Raw genomic sequence first — 25178 nt, 5'->3', positions numbered from 1 at the left:
GTTGACCTGACCATCATTTAGCACAATGCCTGGCACATATAAAGTGATTAACAAATATTCTATGTATCTATTTATGAATCTATTTATCTCTGTATGTTTACATATAACATCTATTTATTATTTATGTGTCTTTCTATTTATGTAACTATCATTTAGGTATTTAACTATGTATGAATCTATCTATCTATCCATCTATCTGTAGCCATGTATCTTTCTATTTATGTAACTATCATTTAGGTATTTAACTATGTATGAATCTATCTATCTATCTATCCATCTATCTGTAGCCAAAGTGTGGGAACTTGTTAGTCCTTTGTCTGTTATTTTCAATTTAGATTTTATTTATTTACCATAAAATCCTGTTGGCTAGCATTTCTAAGCTGCATGTCATATTTGATTTAATGCTCATGTATTTTAATGAAGGTAAGAGAAAGAGCCAATTCTGTTTTAGGGAGATGAAATATTTGTTCCATATGAGTAGGCAGCTCTACTTGCAGATAGAGCCAAGAGAGTAAAGCAGAGTAACTGGTTTTGGACTGTTATATGCTTGGGAAAGAATTTTTAAAAAGCCCAGATACTCTTAGAAATTAACATCTTTTTAAAAAAGTGAGCTGGTAATAATTTCAGTCTTCAAGTGAATAAAACCCAGGCATTTTCTTCTCCCCCCTCTACCCACCATGGAGACATTTGGCATGTTGAGTTTGAAAAGGAAACTGTGCCTCCAAGAAATGAAGGGGAATGCCTTGCTTAGAAAGGGGAAGCAGTGGCACTAAGAGAGAAGTGAGCCACTAGGGAAGTGCCACCTTTGTAGAGGAAGGGAAGGCTATCTGTCTCAGTGTGCTCCCATGGTCTCTTTGGCTTACGGAATGACTGGCAGCTCAATGTGCCATGTTCACCAGAATCAGCTGGTGACTTCTATGCACAAGGGAGGTCCATTTAAAATACAAGTAAAAACTCAGAGGGAGAAGAGCTTACTTCTGGCTTGGGAGAATGAGAAGGCTGCATGGACAAGGTTGCGTTTTAGCTGGGCTTTGAAGAAGGGGTAGGATTTCAGTGGGTGGACTGGTGGAACAAGACATTCGTGGTGTAGAGAAGGATAAGAGAAAAAGCTAAGAGGCAGGAAACCGCGGGGTGTAGTTGTAGAACTACAGCCGGGTTTGGCTAAAGGGTAGGGGTTTTGTAGGAGATAAGGTAAAGAATAGTCAGAGATCTGATTTGGAAGGAGCTTAATCGACAGACTAAGGAGTGTGCAATTTATTCATTAGGCAATGGGTAATTGATCAGATTCTTGATAGAGCGGGCAAATGAGATGATCAGATCTGTGCAGTAGGAAGGTTAACTTGCCAATGATAGCTAAGAATGGAATATAGAGGACCAGAGAATTAAGAGAGGCGGGGATAGCAGTTAAGTGGCTGTTTCCATAGTCCAGGTGATAGGTAATGAGAGCTTGAACTGGACCAATAATAATGGGGATGGAAACACTGAAATGGCACTTAGATAAGTGAGATTCAGGAGTCCTGTATTCTAGTCTCAGTTCTGCTGCTAAATAGCTGTGCCATTGTGGGCAGATCCGATAGAGAATTTCAGATCACAAAATCATAGATTCAGGGAGGAATTTTGAGTCATGGTCTTCTATCTTCTCCTGCCCCCCACCCCCACCCCGCCCAAGCAGTCATAAGATCACAGATTCATAGTTTAGAAGGGACTATAGAGACTATTGAGTCTAATCCACACAGAAGAACATAATGAACAAACAATTTAGGCTGAATTTGAACCAATGTCTTTCTGCTTCCAGGCTCTCTTCACTATACCATGTCACAAAAATATCCTTTACAAGAGACCTAACAAGTGATTATTCAGCCTGTCTTTGAAGACCTTCAAGTTTGAAGAAGGGAACCCTTTTAAGGCAGCCTATTCCATCTATATAATGAAGGGGAAGGGCCAGAAGACCTCTGAGGCCCCCACCAGCTGTAAATCTATGGCCCTATTGTCTGTCCTGAGATCTTTGGCATGGGAAGCCCCTAACTGCCAGACCTGGGTGACCCCTAGATAGAAAGTGTTTTGATTACCTATGGCAACGGAACCGTAACAGAACAGTTCTGATCTACTTCAAACGGACCACAGATGGTAGAAAGTCACTACTTCAAGAGACCTTGAAGATAAACTATATAAAGCTCAAGACCCTCATTTTACAGCTGAAGAAAATGAGACCCAGAGAGGAGAAGTACCTTGAATAAGCTCATATAGTTAGTTAGTGGCAGGGTTTAGATTAGAATCCAGGTCTCCCAACTTTCAGCGTTCTTTCAAATGATACCCTGAAACAGCAACAACTCTTTCTATCAATTTGTCTCTTTGTCTCTCTTCTCTCTGTGTCTCTCTCTCTCTGTCTGTCTCTGTGTCTCTCCTCTCTCTGTCTGTCTGTCTCCGTCTCTCTGTCTCTGTGTCTGTCCTCTCTGTCTGTCTCTCTCCCCTCTCTCTCTCTCTCTCTCTCTGTGTCTCTGTGTCTGTCCTCTCTGTCTGTCTCTCTCTCCTCTCTCTGTTTCTCTGTGTCTCTCCTCTGTGTCTCCCCCCTCTCTGTTTCTCTCTCTCTCTGTCTGTGTCTCTCCTGTCTGTCTCTCCTCCCCCCCCTCTCTCTTTCCCTCCTTACCTCCCTTCCTCTCCAGTTTCCTTAATGGAAAGATGGGGATGATTTTCTCTCTCCTCCCTCTCTCATACAGCCCTTATGGGACTTAGATAAAATAAATGGTTTATGGATGGGCTGAATAATGACATGGGGTGGTTTCTAGGCACCGGGGTTACTCAAACAAATCAAACGAGTCACTCAAACAGACTTTCAAGATTCAGGAAATCGCATGGTCCATGTAATCAGGAAGCCCATACTCTAGTTGGGCAGACAGACCTTCAATGTGGTATATCTTAAAACTACTTACAAAGCTGTGGGATGGAGGCAGATGCTCTCCCCAGCCCAGCTCCTCGGGGGCTTCAGTTTCCCTTCCAGTAGAGCCGACCTAGGCATTGTTTCTCTTGGAATGTTTATCAGGGCTCGGAATGCCAGTTCTGAATGTGCTACATCAGCACCAATATCAAATAACACTGTCTGTTTTCTTAAGGGTTGGTCCCTAAGGACTGAGGAAGGCAAACCACTTCCCTGATCTCCTTGGGTGGAATTCTTGGAATACCTGGTTGGAAAGACAGTAAGCAACACCACGGGGTGTGTCTTTTTCTTGGATCCTAGAGAAGGCCCCGATGAACTGATTTACAGGCCAGGGAGAGAGCTATTGGGCCCTGCAGGAGAGGGGTGGAGGATTCCAGAAAAGCATTCGGATCTTGCTGTGGGGCACAAGGAGCCAAAGTCACAGGGGAGCAAGCCAGCACACTGTTCCTCCCTCTGCCTTGACCTTCCACAGACTGACTGGGGCCTGCTGGAGGGGGGCACAAGACAGAAGAACGTGACTCAAAATTCCTCCCTGAATGTTCACCAAGCATTAGCCAATGACCAACCCCAGCACAGATAAAAGCTTATTAAAGGGCATGAGTTACTGGTTTCTAGCTTTGTTTCCCTTGGGTGCTCACAATTGGGTCCTGGGGCAGGCAAGGTACAATGGGCATGACTAGAGGGTTTGGAGCTAGGAGGTACCTTGTAGTCTCTAAAATACATAGACATACAGAATGATAGGCAAAGCATTTATTAAGTGTTTACTATGTGCTAGAGGGCAGCTAGGTGGTGCAGTGGATAGAGCACTGGCCCTGGAGTCAGGTGAATTCAAATCTGCCCTCAGACACTTGACAATTACTAGCTGTGTGACACTGGACAAGCTGCTTAGTCCCGATTGCCTCAAACATCCAGAGTCATCTCCAGTAGCCCTGATGTATATCTTGCTACTGGACCCACATGGCTCTGGAGGAGAGAGTGAGGTTGGTGACCTTGCACAACCCTCCCTCACTTCAATCCAATTCACTGCAGGTCATGACATCACCCAGATGTCATGGTCCTCTTTGAGAATGAAGGATAAATAACAACAACAATGTGCTAGGCACTGTGCTAAGTTCTAGGGATGCAAAACCAAGATGATAAAACTGTCCCTGCTCTGAAGGAGCTTATATTCCAATAGAGGAAGACAAAACTTCAAGAGGATCTGGAAAGCAGGGGACGAGTAGCCAATGTGCAGGTGGAGCAGACCTGAGACTGAGCTGGAAGTGAAGAGGAATTTATAGGTAAGGAAACTGAGGTCTAGAAAGGTCAGCTGGCTTGCCCCATTCATCAAGCAAGCCACAATATATTTCTTTTTCTTTTTCTTTTTTTTTTTTTAGTGTGGCAATTGGGGTCAAGTGACTTGCCCAGGGTCACACAGCTAGTAAGTGTTAAGTGTCTGAGGCCGGATTTGAACTCAGGTACTCCTGAATCAAGGGCCGGTGCTCTATCCACTGTGCCACCTAGCTGCCCCACAAGCATTTCTTAAAGCTCCTATTTTGTGTTAGGCTGTGTACTAGTACTGGAGTAAGCACAAGACAAGTCTTTACTCTGGAGGAGGTCACTTTGAACTGGGGGAAATAATGTATACATATATAAATAGACAGAAAATATTTCTATAGGAGAGTGAGGGCTCCAACTCAACGCTTTTGATTCCAAATTCAAGGTCTCTAATGATTTGGAGGAAGATTCTTTAGCACTTAGGGTATAAGGGTCTTTTATGGATAGGATGTAACTAAACCATGGTGGAACAGTTGTCTCCAGGTGTGCAGGAAGGTGTGAAGGAATGAAGTGGGAGACATGGAGTTCATTTTCACACCTACCTTTCCCTTTGGAATCTAAGAATTTTCTTCTTACAGATGAGAAAGCTGAGACCCAGAATTGCTAAGTGAGGTACTAAGATTCATACAGGTAATATGGAGAAGAACTGAGTTCAAATTCAGGTCCCATGACTACAAATCCAGGGCTGATCCACTGTGTCCTCTCTAAAGGAAGGACACAGGAGACAGTTCAAGGAGTGTTGGGATGTTTTAGGTGAGGCCTGACTGAGGCTAGCCCCAAGGTCCATTGGCATGGGTGGAGATAAAAGCCCTAGCCACCAAGAGGGGTGCGGTGGAAATGGCAAAAGGTGAGAGAGCTTTAGTTCTCAACCAATTCCTCTTTGGGACCCATCAAACTTTGAGTCTTCTTCAGGACTCTCTAAGCGCTGGGTCACTTAGGGAACTTCTGGCTTCCAGATTCAAGGGAGAAGATAGATAGAAGAGGCCAACCTCACTTAAGGTTGTGGAAAGAAAAGACTGAGGAGATGTGTAGAGCAGAGGAAATAAGATAGAAGGATAGATATCTTCTGTAATCTATCTAAAGATTTATATCTATCTACATACCTATATATCCATCCATCCATCCATCCATCCACCCATCCGTCCATCCATCCATCCATCCGTCCATCCATCCATCCATCCGTCCGTCCATCCACCCATCCGTCCATCCATCCGTCCATCCGTCCATCCATCCGTCCATCCGTCCATCCGTCCATCCATCCATCCATCCATCCATCCATCCATCCATCCATCCATCCGTCCGTCCGTCCGTCCGTCCGTCCATCCATCCATCCATCCATCCATCCATCCATCCATCCATCCGTCCGTTTGTCTATATATCTATCTAAAACAAACTAGGAGTTGATGTTTCACCAGGTTATCATAATGCAATACAAGTTAGGTTTGTTAATGTCTCAGGAATGGCTGGTCCTGAATTTTCCTTTCAAATTCTTGTTTTTTAAATAGGAATTTGGTTACAGTATATATCCCAGTTAGAGACAAATTCTCTAACAACAGTCTATGATCTGGGGTTCCCAGCTTGGAGACAGGAAGAAAGAAACAAAAAACCTTTCATGTTAATGGCCTTCTTTGTGGCTCAAACTGCCAGAGCTGTCCCAGCCCCCTGCTCCACACTTATACCATGAACACAAATAAACGCACACATGTGGGTTGACCACAGATACTTATGAAAAGTAAGCTTCGGTCAGTAAAATATAAGTTTTAGCCTGGTGAATGAAGGTGCCAGTCATACCACCAATATAGTAAGACTGAGTGAGGAAGGCTATAGACCATTATTAGTTCCTCTATATCCTCTACAACTTCTGTGGATGCTCCAGTCAGAGAAGTTGCCATGATAATGTGCAGTCTTTTTATGTTTTGTTTTTGTGGGGCAGTAAGGGTTAAGTGACTTGCCAAGGGTCACTGGGACAGTGGTAAAACTAAATCACCTTACCTGACCCTTCCCCGCCCGTGTGTGTGTGTGTGTGTGTGTGTGTGTGTGTGTGTGTGTGTGTGTGTGTGTGTGTGTGTGAGAGAGAGAGAGAGAGAGAGAGAGAGAGAGAGAGAGAGAGAGAAACTAGCTGGGAATTACTTTTAAATTAGGAGATTCAGCAACAGTTTAGACATTAAACATTTATTAAAGTATATTGGAAGTTAGTGAAGGGAGAGCACATGTCTCTGAAAGAATAGACAAACCTAGTTTAGATCTATATGTGTGTGAGAGAGAGAGAGAGAGAGAGAGAGAGAGAGAGAGAGAGAACCACCTTCACTTAGCAGGTCATGCTTCCAAAAAAGAATAAGCCTCACTCAATTCCACCAGAAGCTCCCTGTGGGACCGGAAGAGGGGCGGTCCCCCCACACAGCTCCAAGCCAATTGGCTGGTAGCATTCAAGTCCATTGATGGACATGACTTAAAGATGGTCCATGAATTGTGAGGCAACTTCTGGGATGCCAGTTCGACCTTAGAAACCTCAGAAAGGTAACCTCATGCTTTCTCAGCAGAGGGCCCTGGAGAGTAATATTCTCACATCATGCAGCTAGTAAGTGTCAAGTGTCTGAGGCTGGATTTGAACTCAGGTCCTCCTGAATCCAGGGCTGGTGCTTTATCCACTGTGCCACCTAGCTGCCCCTAAAACACAGTCTTATGCTTTGCCACTTGCCTCTTAATATTTATTTCTCCAGGTATGCTTGGGGAGGAGAAACCATACCTGAAGCATATTCTCTCAGCTGCCTTTGTGGGTTCTGTTGCTATTGCATTGGGGAAGGTTGGCCTCAGCCCTTCCCTTTCCTCCTTTTCCACAAGTCCTTTCAAGGCCTGCCCTAATCTTCAAACTTTGTGATCCTGTCTTACCTCAAGAGATGAAGAAAACTCAAAATTTTAGTCATCTAGGGGTCCTCAGGCTACTATTCCCTAAAAAGGTGGTGTTATATATAGATAATATAGATATCTATAGATATAGATAGAAGGTAATTTTTGGGGAGAAGACACTAGGAGTTGGGAATCCCAGTGGAGATCAGGATTAAGATTTGAGGATCAGGAAAAGACTTCAGTTAGAAGGTAGCCCTTGAGTTGAATCTGGAAGGAAATTATTTGGGCAGAATTATGAAGGGTCTGTTGGAAGGGGATTGGAAAAAAGGGGATTATGAGAAGCCCTCTCAGGCGGCTGATACAATGGAACATATGGGTAATGAGGGCCCACATTAGTGTAGCAGCAGTGGGGAGAGAGATGTTGTTTGGATGGATTGAGCTGCGGCTACCAGATGTGTATGGGAATTTAAAACATGTGAGTTCAAGATAACCCCAACAATGAATGCCACTTACTCAGGCAGAAAGAGGGGAATGAGAAGGGGATCTAGGAAGGGTAATAAAAAATTGGACATGTTAAGATGGAGTTGGATATGATATATCAAATTCAGAGGTCCTATAGAAAGGTGTGGGTACGGTTCTAGACCTCAGAAGAAAAGTCAGAACGAGGGATACAGTTTTGGGATTCATATTAAAGAGGAGGTAATGGAAGCCATGGGAAGGAATGAAAATGCCAATGGAGAGAAATGCAGTGAAAGTGCTAAGAAAACCCCGAATGGGGTCATGAAGAGTTGGCCGTGACTGCAATGACTGAACAACAACAAAGAATTGTCAGAGAGGTGAGAAGAGAAGGAAGAGAGTGTGACATCTCTGAAATAGGTGGAAGAGAAGGAGGAGGGAATGGTTGATGGTGCCAGGAGCTTCAGAGAAGTCAAGGAAGATGAGAACTGAAACAAAAAAATGCACATTTCAGATTGTTTGACCCAGAAATTCCACTGCTGAACATGTGCCCTAGGGATGTCAAGGACAAAGACGGAAGTCCTGCATATACTAAAGTATTCTTAGATGTACTTTCTGTGGCAACAAAGGTCTGGTAACAGACTGGATGGCCATTGATTTGGAATGACTGAACACATCCCAGAGGATGGATATAATAAAGAGTGACTGCTATGAGGAATTCAGAGAAACAGGAGAAGCTTGGCACATAGTGAAGTAAGCAGAACCAAGAGAAATATAGACAGTGATTCCAATTATGTGAATGAAAAAAAAATACTGGAATGAGGCTGGGTGCAGCATAATGGTAATGCCAAATCTTGGCCTCTTAAAAGAGATGAATAAATGAAACACTCTCAACTCCTTGGAGAATTGGGTGACTGTCAGGCAGTCAGCATTTAGTAAGCACCTACTATATATCAGGCACCATGGTAGGTAATGGGGATAAAAATACAGAGAGGAAAATGATTCATACTTTTTTTGTTGTTTGTTTTTGTTTTTTGCAGGGCAATGGGGGCTAAGTGACTTGCCCAGGGTCACACTGCTGGTAAGTGTCAAGTGTCTGAGGCTGGATTTGAACTCAGGTCCTCCCGACTCCAGGGCCAGTGCTTTATCCACTGCACTACCTAGCTGCCCCCATGATTCATACTCTTAAGGTGCTTACATTCTACTGGGGATACAAGTCCAAGTGTAATTATAAATACAAAGAGTACAAAATCAATATGACATAATTAAAAACAAAATAGTTTGGGAGGGCACTAACAGTTGGGAGGAATCAGGAAAGGCATTATGTGGGAGAGGGATTCTTCAACTGAGTCCATGGAGATTTCAGGGGGTCCTTAAACTTAGTTGGGAAGAAAATGACACCTTTATTTTCACAAACCTTTGTTTTCTTTTGTAATCTTATGTATTTTACTTTATGCAAATAAAAACCTTATTCTGGGAGTGGAGCCCAACCCTGTGGTCACGCTGACACAGATCCAGACCCAGGCAGGCCTTGTCAGAGAAAGAGACCCCTGGAGCCTCTGAATCAGCTGTAGCACCAGTGTCTTCTAGAACTAAGCTCATGGTCTGGTGAGAGGGCTGAGCAGTTGGCCAGAGGGAGATTACAGGGGTCTCTGCTGGCTCTGAGGCAGAACTTTGGTGTTTCACCCCTTCTGGGGACCAGGAAGTAGGCTTGAGTGGCAGTGGCCCAGGTTGGGGAGGGACACAGGCCCATCAGAGCTAACAACTATAGCACACAAAGTTTTGCTGTCTGGTTAATTAGCAAGTTGGCCTGGGGGTATCTATAGACCAGGGAACAGGCCAGGCGAATGAAGAACCTGCCTTTCCTTAAATCACACCACCTGGGAACCCCTGAAGCTTGGGATAGTGCAACCTGGAAACAGTGCCCCAGTTTAGAAAGGAGTTAAAAGTCAAGTATAAGACAGGCAAGATGAGCAGACTGAGAAAGATGAGGACCATAGAAAGTTTCTTTAGTGACAAGGAAGATCAAGGTGAACCCTCAGAAGAGGATAGCAACGTCAGGGTTCCTACATCCAAAGCTTCCAAGAAAAATATGAATTGGTCTCAGGCCATAGAGGTGCTCAAAAAGGACTTTGAAGATAAAGTAAGACAAGTAGAGGAAAATGTGGAAAGAGAAATGAGAGTGATGCAGGAGGGTTATGAAAAAAAAAAGTCAACAGCTTGTAAAGCCAAATTGGCCAGACGGAAAAGGAGGCACAAAAGCTCTCTGAAGAAAATCATTGCTTAAAAATTAGGATTGAGCACATAGAAGCTAATGACTTTATGAGAAATCAAGACACAATAAAGTAAATTCAAATGAATAAAAAAGAGGGAAATATGAAATATCTCCTTGGAAAAACAGCTGACCTGGAAGATAGATCAAGGAGAGATAATTTGAAAATTATTGGACTACCTGAAAACCATGATCAAGGAAAGAGCTTGGACATCACCTTCCAGGAAATTGTTAAGGAAAATTGCCCTGATATTCTACAATCAGAAAGTAAAATAGAAATTGAAAGAATCCACTGATCACCTCCTGAAAGAGATCCCAAAATGAAAACTCCCAGGAATATTATAGCTAAAAACCTTATTCTGACAAGGCTTTTACCGGCCTCCCCAGACTGTTCAAGGGGTCCAGGATAACAAAAAGTTTAAGAACCTCAGGTGTAGAGAGTAGTATCCTGAAGGAAGTGGAGCAGTCTATGAAATAGAAATGAGGAGGGAATTTATTCTTGGTATGGGAGTAAGGCATGGCTAGTACAAAAGCACAGAGATAGGAAATTCAGTGCTTTGTGTAAAGAATGGAGAGAAGGGGGCAGCTAGGTGTCACAGTGGATAAAGCACTCGCCCTGGATTCAGGAGTACCTGAGTTCAAATCTGGCCTCAGACACTTGATTGCTAGCTGTGTGTCCCTGGGCAAGTCACTTAACCCCAATTGCCTTACCCAAAAAAAAAAAAAAAAAAAGAATGGAGAGAAGGCCAGTTTACCTGGATTGTAGAATGTGAGAATGGAAGGTGTGTGTGTGTGTGTGTGTGTACACACACACACATATATTTATCTTGGAAAGATAGGTTAGAATCCAGTTGTAAGGGATCTTAAAAGACAAACAGAGGAGTTTCTACTTTATCCTTGAGCTAACAGAATCAGTGGAGTTGACTGAGTAGTGTAGTGACATGGTCAGCTCTCCACTGAAGGAAAATCACTTTGTCAGGAATATGGGGACTAGATTGGAATGGGGAGAGACTTGAGGCAGGGGAACCAATTAAGACTTTATTGCAACTGAGAGGCGATGAAGATCTGAATTACAGCTGTGACTGTGTGAGAGGAAGGAAGGGATTAGATATGAGAAATGTTGTGAGTTTAGAAATGACAAGATTTGACAATTGAATGGATATATGGGGTGATATAGAGTGAGGAGTACACACTTGGGAGGCTGGAAGGATGGTAATGCCTTCTAGAGAAACAGGGCCCTTTGGTAGAAGGTTTTGGGGGGAATGATTTGCTTTACAATTGTTGAGTTTGAGATGTGTTCAGAAATTCCAGGTGGAAATGTCCAGTAGGCAGCTGGTGATATGCAAACGGAATCAGGAGAGAGACAGGCTGGATATATATAAATAGCTCTGTGAGCACAATCTATATGTACTAGGTATGAATAGCTCATGTGGGCTATCTATGTCCACATGGGTATGTCTAAATGCAGTTGACAAAGAGGTGTGCATAGATATCTCCAGCATCTCCTCCACTTCTCTCCAAAGGGAGACTTTGATTCCTGCTAGGAGGGGAGCAGAAGATTGGGGTTATGATGCTGGTCCACTTTGTTCCACTCAGGGAGGTGACACTCGACTATAATTATATCTATCTGCCTTTGTAAGTACTGTTAGTAAATGATTTTTTAGGTTGAAGCTACTTTTCTTGGTCACTATGCTTTAATGGGAAAGTACTACCTTAAGCTATATCCAAAGGCTTGATACCTTTCTCATCAAATGTCAGTTACACAGAGACTATCACAATAAGGAATACTACTTATCCAAGCAAACAGAAATCAGAGAAGTTATCATAGAACATATCAGAAAATGCACAGCATGCATGAGCTCTCATCCAAGGGTGACTTTCTCTGCAAAATGGAAAGGGATATGCCCAAGGTGACAGTTCCTTTACTTGTCAGAATTCCCAAAGTCTTTTTCTCCTAATAGGGTCATTTCTCTAAAGAGAACCCAGAACCATATGTATACTCTTAGGAAGCTAGAAAAGCCAGAGTTCCTAAACTCTCACCAACCCTACCCCTCACAAAGGCACTGAGTAATCGTCCTCTTCACCACTGTGGAGAATTTTATACAAGTGCTCAGGCATGTATCCCAGATCACACAGAAATGATAATTAAACCCATGGGAACTGATAGGGTCACCAAGAGAGTAGAGGGACAAGGGGGCCCCAGGACAAAACCTTGGAATATGCCCAGAATTGTGGATGTGATATGGATGAGGGTGTGGCAAAGCAGATGAAGGAGAGGACAGGTAGGTTGGAGGGAGACCCTCGAGACAGCAGTGTCATGAAAACCAGGGAGAAAATGTTCCCAAGAGGAGAGGGTGGTCAACAATAGCTAACAAAGTAGAGAGGACAAGACAAGGACTGAGAAAACACATCAATTGTGGCAGTTAAGAGGTCACTGGCAACTATGCAGAGAGTAATTTCAGTTATGTGATAAAGTCAGAAAAAAGATTACAAAGATTTAAAGAGTGAGAGGAAATGAAGGGAAGGTGCCAAATGTAGATAGCTTTTTCTTCTAGGAGTTTGGCCGATAAAGGGAGGAGTAATATAAGACTGGCTTGAAAGGATAGTAGGGTCTAGTGAAGGGTGTTTTTTGTTTTTGTTTTTCTAAGACAGGGAAGACTTGAGCATGTCTAAAGACTGTAAGGAAGGAACCAATCAATGGAAAGAAAAACTGAAGATTAGAGACAGAGAAACAGTGATTGAGGGAGCAATCTGGTGGAGAAAATGGGATAGGATAGGATTTGTTCCGTCAAGGAAACATTTTGTTTCTTGAGGAACAACAGGGGGGACTGTAACGATTGGAATAATGCCACCTGCTGGATACTTACTGTAGAAGAGTTCTGCCCATGAAGCGAAGGTCTTTGAGGGCAAGACCAGGCATCAGGAAGTGATGTGGACGAGTGGGAGGAGGAAGGAAGAGACTGGCGCTCGGTCTGGGGCTCTTTCCTTTGGACGCTGGCGGAGAAGGGAGCTAGAAATGTGCTCTCCCTTTAATAGATAGGAATCTAGGCCTTTCTCTCTCTCTTTACCAAATTCTTATTCTCCTTAATAAATGCTTAAAAGTCTAACTCTTGCTAAAGCTTGTAATTGATTGGCGACCACTCATTAGATATTTTAGACAGACTAGCTAGAATTTTAGCCCTTAACAGATTAAAGCTACATGAGGGGTTGGCCTGGGCAAGGGGAGGGTCCTCATAGCCAGATACTTAAGAGGAAAGGAGGAGAAAATGGAGCATGTTGCTATACATTATATGGTCAAAGAAAGTTACTTGCCTGTGTTGTCTAAACATAAAAGGCTGAGACTGAGCCAGGAAATCTCTCAGAAGTGGGATGGGAGTTGAGCTATAGAGATTTGTCTAAAATTTATATTTCTGAACAATATTTGATATCAACTGCTAGGCTGGAATTCAGAACTCAGTGAATTCTTCTTTCATGCCTGGTTATTGGAAGCAAAATGACTTGTTCAGATTCCAGGATGTCTACTCAAGTTCTTGAGGCTGGTGGCTTGAGTCTAGCACCACCTGGTGGACAATAGCCTCCCACATTGTAGGGGTCTGTCTATGTGTGCATTGAATGGGGTAGGTAGGGCTCCTTGGTGTGAACTGGGACTTGAATGTTTCTTGAAGCTAACAGCAGTAGCAGAAAGCTTCCCCCACTTCTGTACCTAGGAGTATCCTTAGACAAAAGTGGTGGGAAAACATTTCACAACATGTGAGGTAGTTTTTTTTTTAATCTTTGTACTATTTTGAATTTTATTTTTTCCTAAATTACATGTAAAACCAGATTTATTTTATTTTATTTTTTTTAGTGAGGCAATTGGGGTTAAGTGACTTGCCAAGGGTCACACAGCTAGTAAGTGTTAAGTGTCTGAGGCCAGATTTGAACTCAGGTACTCCTGACTCCAGGGCTGGTGCTCTATCCACTGTGCCACCTAGCTGCCCCCATAAAAACAGATTTTAACTTAGATTTTTAAAACTTTGTATTCCAAATTCTCTTCCTCCCTCCCTCCCCACCCCACTTAAGAACTCAAGCAATTCAATATAAATTATACATGTGTAGTCATGCAAAACATTTTCATATTAGGTTGTGAAAGAAAACAGACAAAAAAAACTTTAGAAAAAGGAACTAACAAAAAAATTATGTTTCAATCTGTATTCGGATACCATCTTTCTTGAGAGATGGATTGCATTTTTCATAAGTCTTTCAGAGTTGTCTTGGATCATTGCATTGTTTAAAATAACCAAGTCATTCACAGCAGATCATCTTATAATATTGCTGTTATTTTGTATATAGTACATTTCACTTTGCATCAGCTCATGTATGTCTTTCCAAGTTTTTCTGATAGCATCCTGCTCATCATTTCTTATAGCAAAATAGTGTTCCATCATAATCTCATCCCACAATTTATTCAGCTATTCCCCAATTGATGGGCATCTCTCCAATTTTGAATTCAACTTTTTTTTCTCTCTCTTTTAGGGAACCAACCTAGTAGTGGTATTACTAGGTTGAAGAGTATGTATGGTTTTATAGCCCTTTGGTCATAGTTCCAAATTGCTCTATAGAATGTTTGAATCAGTTCACAACTTTACCAAGAGTGTATCAACGTCTCATTTTTTACCATATCTCCTACAACATTTGTCATTTTCCTCTGCTGTCCTATTACCCAATACTATAGTATGAGGTGGTACCCAGAATTGTTTTGACCTGAATCTCTCCAATCAATAGTGAGTTAGAGGTGGCGCAGTGGATAAAGCACTGGCCCTGGATTCAGGAAGACCTTAATTCAAATCTGGCCTCTGACACTTGACACTTACTAGTTGTGTGACTCTGGGCAAGTCACTTAACCCTCATTGTCTAGCAAAAAAAAATAGTGAGTCAGAGCATTTTTTTCATATGGCTTTAGGTAGGGTTTTTTTTTTTTTGTTGTTTTTGTTTTTGTTTTTAGTGAGGCAATTGGGGTTAAGTGACTTGCCCAGGGTCACACAGCTAGTAAGTGTGTAAAGTGTCTGAGGCCGGATTTGAACTCAGGTCCTCCTGAATCCAGGGCCAGTGCTCTATCCACTGCACCACCTAGCTGCCCCCGCTTTAGGTAGTTTTGATTATTTCATCTGAAAATGTCATGTCTTTTGATCATCTATCAGTTGGAGAATGGCTCTTATTTTAACAAATTTGTTTGAGAACTGAAGCCTATCAGACAAACTTGCTTCAAATTTTTTTCATAGTTACTATTGCTAACCGTATTTCCCCTCATCCTATTCCCTCCCCTTGATATTTACTCTATTTTCTATCTTCTTTCACGCTATCCCTCCTCAAAAGTGTTTTGTTTCTGACTGCCCCCTCCCCCAATCTGCCTTCCCTTCTTTCACCCCTCCCCCTTATTCCCTTCCCCTCCTACTTTTTTCTACAGGTTAAGATAGATTACGATACCCAATTGAGTGTGTATGTTATTCCCTCTTTGAGCCAATTCTGATGAGAGTAAGGCTCATTCACTCCCCGATCCTCTCCCATCTTCCCCTCCACTCCATAAGCTTTTTCTTGCTTCTTTTATGTGAGATACTTTACCCCATTCCACCTCTCCCTCTCCCTTTCTCTCAGTGCATTCCTCTCACCCCTTAGTTTTATTTTTTTTTTAAAGATACCATCCCTTCATAGTCAATTCAACATGTGAGTTCTTTGGTTAGCTTTTCTCACACTGGGTTCAAGTGCAAAAAGAAAATCTCACCCCTCCCCCCAGGGGGGCAATAGCATGAACTCATAGTTAGGCATTATATGCTTTGGAAAATCATTAGTCAGTCAACAAGAATTTAAGTACAGGGGAAGTGAGGTGGCACAGTGGATAGAGCACTGGCCCAGAAGTTAGGAGGACCTGAGTTCAAGTCACTTAATCCCAATTGCCTTAAACATCTGGTGCCATGTCTAGTTTTATTGATGTATATCTCGCCACTGGACCCATTTGGCTCTGGAGAAATGAGTGAGGTTGGTGACTTTGCACAGCCCTCCCTCACTTAAATCCAATTCACTGTAAGTCATGACATCACCCTGATGTCAAGGTACTATGAAGGACCAACAAAACCAACATTTATTAAGTGCTTACTATATGCCATTCACTGGGGAATGGCAAAATCAGTCACTGCCCTCAGGGGGCTCACATGCTAATGGGTGAGACAACATGCAAAGAATCAGGTAAATACAAGCTATATTCAGGGTAGATGGGGGCTGGGAAGGCTAATCTTTGAGGGGAAGGCACTAGCAGCTTGGAGCACCAGGATAAAGATCTTGTGCACAAGGTCATGATTTGATCAGAGTATCCAAGGTAAGAAAGGAAACTAAAAGGTGGGGGTGAGGAGGGACATGTTTGAGGAAGGAGCATTCCAGCCAGGACAAAGGCAGGGAGTCACATATGGAGTGTCATATTTGAGGGATGACAAGGGGGTCAATGTCACTGGATTGTAGAGCTCAAGAAGAGGAGAGAAGTGTAAGACTAGAAAAGAAGGAGCTGGGTTAAGAAGAGCTTTAAATGCCAATAGGAGGATTTCATATTTGACCTTGGAAGTAACAGGGAGCCATTGCTGTTTTTTGACTAGGGGGCTGACATAGTCAAACCTGTGCTTTGGAAAAATCACTTTGGCAGCTGAGTGGAAAATGGACTAGAGGGGAGAAACTAAAAAAAAAAAAAAAAGCACGTAGCAGCTCCTATGTGCCAGGCACTGTGCTAAATACTTTACAAGTGTTATCTTATTTGATCCTCACCACAACCCTGGGGGGTAGGTGCTATTATTATCCTCATTTTACAGATGAGAAAACTGAGGCAAACAGAAGTTAAAGTGACTTGCCCAGGGTCACACAGCTAGTAAATGTTTGAGGCCAAATTTGAACTCAAGTCTTCCTGAATTGGGTCAGGTGGTCTATTCACTGCACTACCTGCAAATCATTAAGCAAACTATTCAGTAGGTCAGGCAAAAGGTGGTGAGGGCCTGAAAGGGGCAGTGACTATAGGAGTGGACAGAAGGGGGGATAAAAACAAGAGTTTCTGTGAAGGAAGAAATGATAGGGCTTGACAACTGATGGGTATATAAGATCAGTGAGAATGAGCAGCTGAAGATGGTGCCCCTCTTGTAAGTCAGGGTGAGTGGGAACTGGTGGTGCTCTTAACAACAAGAGGGACTTGTGGAAGTGGTGAGGATTTCTGGAATGAAAGAGTGAGTTCTGTTCTGGACGTATTGACTGTGTGATATCTAAAGGACGTCTGGTTCAAAGTGCCCCCAAGTCTAGAGCTTAGGAGAGAGACCAGGGCTAGCTATGTAGATCTTGGATTCACTTGCATAGAGAGGGTCACTGAACCCAAGGGAACTGATTTCAAAATAGCAAAAACACACTCTCTCTGCTCTCTCACTGTCTCTGGGCCATACCTTGGCTTATTGAGGGAAATATCATTTGTTCCTTGGAGGGATGAGTTCTCTTTTCTCACTCTCAAACTTCACATTCTGTGTGCTTGGACACAAATCATAGTAAAAGATAACGTAAAGTACTTTGCAGACCTCAAAGTGCTACAAAAATGTTAGCTGTTATTAAATGAAATAGTGGTTGAATGAACAGCTTTAAGTACAGACAAAGAGGAGCCCAATCATTTCAAGTTACAAGCCTCCATCTGCAGGCTGCCGGAGAGAGGTGGTACTTGGTTCCTTTACTTTCCTCCTTTCTTCTTCTTCCTGCTTCCCAACCAGGTGGGAACGATAGGGCCCGACAGGCACAGGGAACAGGTGGCAGCTTCCCTAGGTTAGCACTTGATAAGGAGCAATGGGAAACAGAGGTCTGCTCCGCCTGAATGTTTGACTACCCAACACTCCTGCTGCTGCCACCATTAGCTCTGCGCAGTATGGGTTTGTATCTGGTTAGTCCCTCCCCTTGGCTCCCATTCTCTGTTGGTCCAACCCTACCTCTGGCTCCAGGAACCCCAGAGGGGGCCCTGTCCTGGTCCTTCATTAGGCGGCTGTGGCATCCTTGCCCCTCATGGTCACACCGGCTTCTCTCTGGAAGTTTGCCACTCCCTCAAGCCACCCAGAACTGGAAGAACTTGAAACCCAAGGGCTGCGTTCTCTTAGTTTTTAGCCCTTTGGCTCTCACTGGCCTGTGGAGGAGTGTTCTCCGTACACGACCCTCCCTCCGCAACTTGCCACTTGTTACCCTGACGAGACCCTCTGTCTCTCAGCTCTGGGCATCTTCTCTGGTGCTCCTTCGAGCCTGGAATATTCTCTGGTGGTCCTCCAAGCTCTCCCTCCTCATCTACACCTTTTGGCTTCCCTGGTTTCCTCTAAGTCCCAGTTAAAGTCCTGTCTTCTACAGGAAGCCTTCCTGATCCCTCTTAGTCCTAGTGCTTTCCCTCTGTAGATGATTTTCTATTTGTCCTTCCTGTAGCGGGTCTGTACATTGTGGTTTACATGCCTTTCCTATTTTTTTTTTTTTTTTAGTGAGGCAATTGGGGTTAAGTGACTTGCCCAGGGTCACACAGCTAGTTAAGTATTAAGTGTCTGAGACTGGATTTGAACTCAGGTACTCCTGACTCCAGGGCCAGTGCTCTATCCACTGCGCCATCTAGCTGCCCCACATGCCTTTCCTATTAAATTGTAAGCTCCTCAAGGGCAGGGACGGTCCTTTGCCTTGCTTTGTAGCCCCAGAGCTTAGAATGGTGTCTGGTACTTAGCAGGCAGTGACTGACTGACTGACTGGTGGGATTATGGAAGGCAGCACACAAGCTTGGATGGGCTGCCATGCTCCCAGAGCCCCCTTTGGCCTGGGATAAGCCTACACCTGTGTGACCACTACAAGAAAAGGCTCACTGAGGGGCAGTGGGAGCAAGGGAGGAGAAAAGCATCTCCAAAAATTACTGGTGGGCATCGACAGAGCTTTAAAGTGCTATATACAGACACTGCTTAAATGAGTTATTACTAAGAGATAGAGGAGGTGACTGTGGGAGTAAGGTGCTGGAGGTGAGAAGGACTGGGGTCCAGGGTGAAGGTGGAGAGGCAGAGGCCTTGGGAGGGATATTTCTTCTTTTCTGACCAGTGGGTAGCAGAGAGAATTTGATGCCGACCGTTGTTGAGGAGTGGAGGGAGGTTGTCCTGGGAAGCTTATGTTGGATTTGGTTTAGTGTGAAGGTGAAACTTAGGCTCTCCTCTCATGGGCATCTATATCCATAGATTGGCCCCAACTTGCTCCAGTGTGGCCCCTGACTACCTCTGGCTGTGTGCAGGCCTGCTAGACTATGGTATATCAGTGGGTGCTAACCAGGATGTAATGAAATGAATATGAGGGTCTTACTGTACATGGATGCCACCCCACACCCATTCTCCCTCTCATTTTTGTGATTTTTTTTTTTTGGTGAGGCAGTTGAGGTTAAGTGACTTGTCCAAGGTCACACAGCTAGTAAGTTTTAAGTGTCTGAGGCTGGATTTGAACTCAGGTACTTCTGACTCCAGGGCTGGTGCTCTATCCACTGTGCCATCCAGCTGCCCTCCTTTGTAATATATTTTTTAAAAAATCTATTTATTTGCAACTTTTGGCTCTGGACATTTTCTCTGGCTGTCCCAATGCCTGGAATTCTCTCTCTCCCTCTTCTTTGGCTTCCTTCAAGTTCCAACTAAAATTTCCCTTTCTACAGGAAGACTTTCCTACTTCCTCTTAATCCTAGCACCTTGTTTCCTACTTATCCTATATATAGCTTTGTAAAGAATTAATTGTTATTTGAGGTTTTTATGACCCCATCTTTTGGCTAGATTTTTAAAAAATCCCCGGCACGCACACTGGCCTGGGACTCAGGTGTTGCGCCTCTGCAACGGCACAGTGCTCCACCCACTGGTTGTAGCCATCGCCATGGCACTGGCACCTCATGTCATCACCAATCACTGACCCCTACATAGGCCTGGCAAAATTATAATGACTGGAAGCCCAGTGAGGGCAGTCATGTGACTCAATCAGGGCTGCCAGACAATTGGCTTGGGGCTGTGTGTGTGGTCAGCCTGGGGTCTGCTGGGAAGGAGATGGGAGGAGTTTTGCCATTCTAGCTTGGAACTGGAAAGCAACAGGACGCAGCCGTGTGTTCTCAGCTGATCCCTGGGTGGTGGTATTATTCAGGTGGTATCGTTTCCCTTCACCCATTTTTTACCTTTCCCTTAATTCTACTGATCTTGCTTGTGTTTTTAAGTTTGTTTTTGTTAATAAACCCTGTTCTGTTTTTGAGGGAGGCTGTTGGTCTCCTTTCCCCAATATTGCGGTGAGCCACCTAGTTAACACTCCACAAATTAAAATTTGGCCCCTACAGTTTATTTTATTTATTTATTTATTTTTTTTGTGAGGCAATTGGGGTTAAGTGACTTGCCCAGGGTCAAACAGCTAGTAAGTGTTAAGTGTCTGAGGCCAGATTTGAACTCAGGTCCTCCTGACTCCAGGGCCAGTGCTCTATCCACTTTGCCACGTAGCTGCCCAGCCCCTACAGTTTAAATAAGCTGTTCCTATTTGTTTGCTCGTTCTCTCTCCCATTAGACTGGAAGCTCCTTGAGGGTAGGGGACTGTTTTTTTGCCTTTCTTTGTATTCCCAGAACTTAGCACAGTGCCTGGGACACAATAGTTGCTTAGTAAGTGTTTACTGACAGTCTGCTTTCATATAAATAGAGAGAAAGATGTGTTCCATGGACAAACAGAGAAAGAGGTTTGCAGAATTTTAGAGATACAGGAAGCTCTTCTAAGAGTGATGGGGAAGGAAAGTCTAGTTAGGGGAAAAAGAAGATGAGGAATAATGAAGGGAACATGCAAAGCAGACTGGGACAAGGGTGAAAGAGGGCAGGGGAGACTAGGGCTGAGTTCAGTGTGGGTGTCTTGTATCAATGAGATAGGAATGACTGTAGGTTGAAAGAGATTGATAAACCCCCGGAGGTGGTAAGGAGGTGCCAACTGATATGAGAATGTTGTTAAGAGCTATTCAAAGCAGAATGGACAGACCTAGGGGTGTAAATGTGGCAAGGGAAAAAGGTGTGGTGGTTATAGAAGGAGCCAAAGAGGAAAATCTTTTCAGTCTGTATCCTCAACCAAGCATATTGGCTGTGCAACTGGGCATGTATTCTAAATTCTCGGTTCCCTGGGCATGAAAACTTTGAGTTTCAGGGAAGGCATCCAACTGCATTGGTAGAGGAAGCTTCTTTATCTGGGAGTATCAATGAAATGAGAGACCCGGTCCCTATGCCCACCTGGTTCCCAGCAATTATCCCTGTGTCTGGTAAAGAGTGGAGACTCATTATAGACATTGAATTTATGAATGGCCTCATTCTCCTCCATTCCTCATCCCTTTGGTGAACAAAGTTCAATTCTACACTGTCCTCCTTTTTGAAACCCCTTGTCTCCTTATCCTATCAAAGGTCTCGCACTGTCAAATCCTAGCCTTCAATTATTCTCACTGTCTTATGTCTTTACTCCTACTCATATGCTGCTGAAAATCACTAAACTCTGCAGATTGGGCCCACTAGACGTTTATGTTCCCTAATCTCAACTAGGCTCTCGTTGGGGCAGCTAGCTGATGCAGTGAATAGAGCACTGGCCTTGAAGTTGAAAGGACCTGAGTTCAAATTTCACCTTAGATACACTAGCTACGTGACCCTGGGCAAGTCACTTAGCCCCAATTACCTTAAAAATATCTGAGACCATCTCCAGTCATCCTGTTGTATATCTTGCCACTGGACTCACTTGGCTCTGGAGGAGAAAGTGAGGTGTACAGCCCTCCCTCCTTAAAAGCCAATTCACTGCAAGCCATGACATCACCTCAATATCATGGTCCTCTTTGAGAATGGAGAAGGACAAACAACAATAAGGCTCTCATTAGGGCCAGGGAGTTCTTTTACATCTCTTTAATTGATTTTCTAGATCACTTTTCATAGTAACTTTTTCAAACCTTATCATCCTTCCTCAAGTCTCCCATAGCTCTCTCTCCTTCTACCCTCTTGGGTGAGAATTTTGCATCACAGTTCACTGAAAAAATAAAGGTCATTTGCTGGGGGCTCCCTCTTCCTTATCTCACTTCAGTCAGAGGCCTTCCCCCATCTTCTCCTCTTTCACCTGGTATCACAATAATTATCCTTCTTGTTCTCATTCTACTTCTAGTAGTTTATGCCCCCCCCCCCAATTGCATGTAAAAACAATTTTTAATACTTGTTTTAAAAACTTTGACTTTGGGGGCAGCTAGGTGGCATAGTGGATAGAGCACCAGCCCTGGATTCAGAAGGACCCGAGTTCAAATCCGACCTCAGACACTTAACACTTACTAACTGTGTGACTCTGGGCAAGTCACTTAACCCTTATTGCCCTGCCATAAAAACAACAACAACAACAACAAAACCCAAAAAACCCCAAAACTTTGACTTCCAGGGCAGCTAGGTGGTGCAGTAGATAAAATACTGGCCCTGGATTCAGGAGGACCTGAGCTCAAATCTGGCCTCAAACACTTGAAACTTACTAGCTGTGTGACCCTGGGCAAGTCACTTAACTCTCACTGTCCCGCAAAAAAACTGAAACAAAACAAAACAAAAACACAGGGTGTTGGCAGCCCAAGTGAAGGAGCAGAAGTGGCACCTCACAAGGGGAAGGAAAAGAAGGAAGAGCAGGTCATCAGCCTTGGACCTCAGGTTGCAGAGGGAGAGAATGTGTTTGGTGTCTGTCGTATTTTTGCTTCCTTCAATGGCACCTTTGTCCATGTGACTGATCTCTCTGGCAAAGAAACCATCTTCTGAGTGACTGGCGGGATGAAGGTCAAGGCTGACAGAGATGAATCTTCTCCCTATGCTGCTATGTTGGCCTCTCAGGACGTTGCCCAGAGATGTAAAGAACTAGGTATCCACTGCCCTTCACATCAAACTTTGGGCCACAGGGGGAAATAGGCACAGTCAGCCCTGAGATCCCTGGCACGTTCTGGAATGAAGATCGGGCGGATTGAGGATGTCACTCCAATCCCCTCTGACAGCACTCACAGAAAGGGTGGTGGCCGTGGTCGCCGTCTGTGAATATCGTTTGTTGGATTCTTTTTGTCAATAAAAGTGTCACAATGAAAAAAAACCAAAAACCAAAAAACACAAACACAAACAAAACTTTGACTTCCAAATTTTCTCCCTTCCTCCCTCCCACCACTTCATTGAGAATGCAAATAATTTGATGTAGGTTATACATGTGTAGTCACGCAAAACATATTTGCATATTAGTCATGTTGTGAAAGAAAACATAGACCAAAAAAAAAAAAAAACAACCCCAAACTAAAACAAAAGAACCCTTTTTATGCTTCTCTTAAGTCTTGTATTTGGAGGTCAAATTTTCTGTTCAGCTTTGGTCTTTTCATAAAGAATACTTGAAAGTCCTCTATTTCATTGTGAATGTCCTTTTTTTTCCCTGAAGGGTTATACTCAGTTTTTCAGGGTAGGTGGTTCCTGGTTGTAAGGCCTTTGCCCTCCAGAATATCATGTTCCAAGCCCTCTGATCCTTTAATGTGGAAGTTGCTCAATCGTGTATTATCTTGACTATAGCTCCATGATACTTGAATTATTTCTTTCTGGCTGCTAGCAATATTTTCACCTTGACATGGGAGCCCTGGAATTTGGCTATAATATACCTGGGAGTTTTTATTTTGGGATCTCTTTCAGGAAGTGATCAGTGGATTCTTTCAATTTCTATTTTACCCTCTGGTTCTAGAATATCAGGGCAGTTTTCCTTGATAATTTCTTGAAAGATGATGTCTAGGCTCTTTTTTTATAATGGCTTTCAGATAGTCCAAGAATTTTAAAATGATCTCTCCTGGATCTATTTTACAGGTCAGTTATTCTTCCAATGAGATATTTCACATTGTCTTCCTTTTAAAAATTCTTTTGGTTTTGTTTTATTGTTTCTTAATTTCTCATAAAATCATTAGCTTTCATTTGCTCAATTCTAATTTTTAAGGAAGTTTTTTCTTTAGTGAGTTTTTGTACCTCCTTTTCCATTAGAAAAAAAAAACCCCATAAGGAGTTTTTTTCTTCAGTGAATTTGTGTGCCTCTTTGTGAGCCTAGTCTGTTTTTCAAGATGTTATTTTCTTCAGGTTTTTTTTGTGTCTTCTTTGCCAAGCTGTTGCCTTTTTTTTTTTTTTGCAGGGCAGTGGGGGTTAAGTGACTTGCCCAGGGTCACACAGCTAGTAAGTGTCAAGTGTCTGAGGCTGGATTTGAACTCAGGTCCTCCTGAATCCAGGGCTGGTGTTTTATCCATTGCACCACCTAGCTGCTCCTGCTGTTGCCTCTTTTTAAAAATGATTTTCTTACATCACTCTCATTTATCTCCCCAATTTTTCCTCTACTCCTCTTGTTTTTCAACATCCTTTTTGAGCCCTTCCATGGTCAAAATTTTTCTGTCGTTCACTCTTTTTCCCATCCTATTTCTTAACTTTTAACTCTTTGTTAAAGTGGGGCTCTGCTTCCAGGATGGAGAGCTCACTGTTCCAGACTTCACTTGGTGAACTTGTCAGTTCTCATGGGTTCAATTATGGTCTTTATGCAGATGATTATCAGATTTACTTATCCAGCCCTAATCTCTCTCCTGAACTCAGTCTCATATCTCCAAGTGCTTATTGGACACCTCAAACTGGATGTCTCATAGACATCTTAAATTGAACATGTCCAAAACTGAAGTTATTCTCTTTCCTCCTAAACTCTTCTCACTCTCTAACTTTCCTACTGCTGTTAAGGACACCCTAACATCTTCCCAGTGACCCAGGTCTACAACCTAGATGTCATCTCAGACTCTTCTCTCTTTTAAAAAAATGTAAATAGTATTTTATTTTTCCAATTACATGTAAAGATAATTTTCAACATTCATTTATATATATGTGTGTGTATATATATATATATTGCGGGGCAATGAGGGTTAAGTGACTTGCCCAAGGTCACACAGCTAGTAAGTGTCAAGTGTCTGAGGGTGGATTTGAACTCAGGTCCTCCTGAATCCAAGGCCAGTGCTTTATCTACTGCACCACCTAGCTGCCCCAACATTCTTTTTTTTTTTTTTTTTTTTTTTGGTGAGGCAGTTGGGGTTAAGTGACTTGCCCAGGGTCACATAGCTAGTAAGTGTCAAGGGTCTGAGGCTGGATTTGAACTCAGGTCCTCCTGAATCCAGGGCTAGTGCTCTATCCACTGCACCACCTAGCTGTCCCCCAACTTTCATTTTTAAGAAGATTTTGAGTTACAAATTTTTCTCCCTCCCTTTATTCTCCTTTTTCCCCCTCCCCCCTCCCCAAGACAGCAATCTGTTATAGG

At 43.3% G+C, this 25178-nt stretch overlaps 1 pseudogene; it reads left to right on the top strand.

Annotated features, from left to right (window-relative positions):
* Positions 1 to 5043: 5043 nt before the first annotated feature.
* LOC122748160 lies at positions 5044 to 22941 on the top strand (annotated as a pseudogene).
* The last annotated feature ends 2237 nt before the right edge of the window (positions 22942 to 25178 follow it).

This window comes from Dromiciops gliroides, chromosome 3 (assembly GCF_019393635.1).
Source record: "Dromiciops gliroides isolate mDroGli1 chromosome 3, mDroGli1.pri, whole genome shotgun sequence".
NCBI lineage: Eukaryota > Metazoa > Chordata > Mammalia > Microbiotheria > Microbiotheriidae > Dromiciops > Dromiciops gliroides.
The sequence above is the reverse complement of the archived record's forward strand: the minus strand, read 5'-3'. Positions and strand labels throughout refer to the sequence as shown.